Genomic DNA, 4,025 nt, shown 5'->3' with positions numbered 1-4,025 from the left:
ATAAGTCTAGAGTCATCGATACTTCTTCTTTACTAGGTCCTATCAGCATAATGTCATCAATATAATGGACCAGTGTGATGTCTTGTGGAAGGGAAAGATGATCAAGATCCCTACAGACTAAATTATGACATAGTGCCGGGGAGCTGATATACCACTGAGAAAGGACTGTGAAAGTATACTGTTGGCCTTGCCAGCTGAAGGAAAACTGCTTCTGATGGTCTTTTGAAATTGGTATCGAGAAAAAGACATTGGCCAGATCAATAGCTGCATATCAAGTACCAAGAGATGAACTAATTTGCTCAAGCAATGAAACCACATCAGGAACAGCAGCTGCAATTGGAGCCACCACCTGATTAAGTTTACAATAATCTGCTGTCATTCTCCAAGATCCATCTGCTTTTTGCACAGGCCAAATAGGCGAATTAAATGGGGATATGGTGGGAATCACCACCCCTGCATGCTGCAAGTCCTTAATGTGGCAGTAATCTCTGCAACCCCTCCAGGGATGTGGTATTGCTTTTGGTTTATTATTTTTGTAGGTAGAGGCAGTTCTAATGGCTTCCACTTGGCTTTTCCTACCATAATAGCCCTTACTCCACGTTAGGGACCCAATGTGGGAATTTTGCCAATTGCTCAGTTTATGTATTCCAATTATGCATTTGGGCACTGGGGAAATCACTACAGGATGGGTTTGGGGACCCCTGGACCCACTGTGAGATGCACCTTAGCTAAGACTCCATCAGTAACTTGACCTCCATATGCCCCCACTCTGACGGTGGGCCACAAAGACGCTTTGGGTCTCCTGGAATTAGTGTCAATTCAGAGCCAGTGTCCAGTAATCCCCAAAAAGTCTGATTATTTCCTTTTCCCCAATGAACAGTCACTCTAGTAAAAGGCCTCAGATCCCTTTGGGGAAGGCTAGGAGAAAGATTGACATTATAGATTTTTGGCAATGTAGTGGGGTCCTTGTTGTTATTTGCTGTCGAGTCGGCCCCGACTCATAGCGACCCCTCCTTGGGTTTCCGAGGCAGTATCACTACAACAACAACAAGTGGGGTCCTTCCTCAAAGGGACCTCACCTCCCCTTCATTCAAGGGGTTGTGGGTCTGTAAACTGACTTAAGTCTGGGAATGGATTGAGAGGTCATGGCTCTGTATTCTGGTGATTCAATCTAGGTTGCTGTTCACATGACCTAGAATTCTTCTGTCTATACAGCTCAAGTAAATATTTAGTAGTCTTGCCATGTATTTCACTACTAGGAAAACCATGCACAAATAGCCAATGCCATAATTCCACACATGTCAGACTATTCTGATTACTGTTCTGATGCTGCTGTCCATTATGGTAACCACACCCACCTTTCCTTTGTCAGTAAACTGCTACCACTTGGCCCCTACTACCATGGGGTTCAATCAGCCCATCATAGTTAAGTGTCTTAGTTCAACTAGGGCAGTTCCCACTGTCAAATCAGGTTTACATAAAATAGCAATCACAGTAGTCTTCAAGGATGCTGGAGCTCCCTTCACAAATTTATTCCTCACGGTACTCATGAAAGGCATGCCTTCTGGACTCTTCATTTCTGGCTCTAGGGGTCTAATCTGATAAATCCATTCTAACAGGCCAATTTCCCTAAGCCTCTGGATACTTCCTTCTACATTATACCAAGGCAGGTCTGGTACTTCAACTTGACTTAAGGTAGGCCAACACATAATCCATGCTTCAGTAAGCCAACCAAATAAACTATTAGGTCCTTTCCTAACCTCTCAAGCTGAAACATTGAATGAAGAATCCATACTTAGTGGGCCTAAATCAATAAACTCAGACTGACCCAATCTTGCATGCCTTGCACCATTATCCCACCCCTTCAGTAGCCATTCCCATACAGGTTTCTGTCTGTATATGTTAGCAAAATCCAGTAGGTCTTTTCTGGTGTAGCGTATCACCTCCTCAGTCACACTTCTATTTCACCTTTTGGGGCTCGCTTGGACTTAACTTTAGTTATAGGTCTAGCAGCAACAATGGGTGCTTGGGGAAGTTCCTGAGAACATTCAGGAATGTCTTCCATGGTCTCTGCCTCAGGCAATGACTCAGCAGGAACAGTTTGGCTAATGCCATCAAACTGAGGTGGAGGGGATAATGGCTTTACAGTAATCCCTTCAGATGGGAGGGATTCAACAGATTTTACAGCCTCCGTATCCTGATCTTCCTGACTATCTTCTGCCCATATGTTGCCATTCCAGGTTTCAGGATCCCATTTTTTCCCAATCAATGCCCTCTTTACTGACAGAGGCAGGGTCACTAGTGTCTTTACCATTAGTCAAATTGTAGAACCAATTTAGGAAGCCCATCCTTATGATTTTGTCTCTCGAGAACCACTCTCAATACCAAATGTGTTAGACTGGGTTCTCTAGAGAAACAAAATCAGTAAAGCTTATATATATGTATATATAGAGAAATTTATATTAGGAAAATGGCTCACACACTTATAGAAGCTGGCAAGTCCAAAGTTCCTGGATCAAATGTCAAGCTGGAGGCTTTTCCACATCAAGCTGGAGGCTTTTCCTGACTCTTGCAGCCACAGGGCTGAGGAGCTCAAGGCTGGCAAGCAGTACACTGGCTGTTGACTCCAATGAATGATGAATCCAAGATCTCCAGGCCAAATAGTGGATTGTTCACTCACACACAGTTGTAGGCAGCACAACAGAATCCTGATCCACAGAAGAATGTCTTCTCTCCCAGGATGTCCACAGATATACTAGAAGCAGGCCACACGTCTAGGAAAACTCCCTTTCAACAGATTGGCCACTCAAAACATAATCATCTGATTCCATCATGGGAACAACCATACCACAACAGCTCAAACCACACAAAATTATAGTCCAGCCAAATTGACACACAGTTCCAACTATCACACTAACCCAGTTATAAAAGTATTAAAAGTAAATAAGCCTACAAGATTGTAAACAGGGAACCAGAGACATGAATTGACAAATGAGGACAACTATAAACCAAAAAGAAGAAAAAATTGTGTACTTACAGAACTTTTAAATGGTAGGAAAGTCAAGGCAACTGCAAGATAGAACAAACTGTTCTAATCTTGGGAAAAAAATTATAAATCATAGGGTAACCTCAAAGAAAAGTGATAAACCTTCACATCACAATAAAAAAGAAGAAAAGCACAAATATTTAGCAAATATTAAAGCAATAGCAATGAAGGAAGTGATAACATGATTCATAAACAAAACTAGCTCAGGACAGAAAATTATATGGAACAAAGAAATCAACACCACAAAAAAGCACATGACAAAATGACAGCAACAAATTCATACTTGTCAATAATTACATATCTGACAAGGGACCTGTCTCTAAAATTTGTAGAAAACTCCAACACCTCAACAACAAAAAGATTAAAAATCCAATTGAAAAATAAGCAGAAGACATGAATAGACACTTCACAAAGAAAATATTCAGGTGGCTAGCAAATACATGAAGAAATGGTCATGATCATTAGCCATCAGAGAGATGCAAATCAAAACAATAATGAGATAACATCTCCCCCCAGCACTAAAGGCAAAGTTCAACAAGACAGAAAATAACAAATGCTGGCAAGGGCATGGAGAGATTGAAACTCTCATACACTGCTGGTGGGACTGTCAAATGATGCAACCACTGTGGAAAGCTAGAATTAGAAATATCATTTGACCCAGCAATCCCATTACTAGGTATATATCATAAAGAAGTGATCCAGGACAAGAACAGATATATGCACATCCCTATTCATTGCAGCACTATTTACAATAGCAAAAAGATGGAAACAGCCTAGGTGTCCATCAACAGAAGAATGGATAACCAAACTATGGTACATACACACAACAGAATACTATGCAACACTAAAAGTTAGTGCAGAATCTGTAAAACACCACATAAAATGGATGAACTTGGAGGACATTATGCTGAGTGAAATAAGTCAATCACAGAAGGACAAATATAGTATTAGATCATTATTGTAAAAAGTCATGGAAAAG

Source organism: Orycteropus afer, unplaced genomic scaffold, assembly GCF_000298275.1.
Source record: "Orycteropus afer afer isolate SDZICR_OR568_19922 unplaced genomic scaffold, OryAfe1.0 scaffold00263, whole genome shotgun sequence".
NCBI lineage: Eukaryota > Metazoa > Chordata > Mammalia > Tubulidentata > Orycteropodidae > Orycteropus > Orycteropus afer.
The sequence above is the reverse complement of the archived record's forward strand: the minus strand, read 5'-3'. Positions refer to the sequence as shown.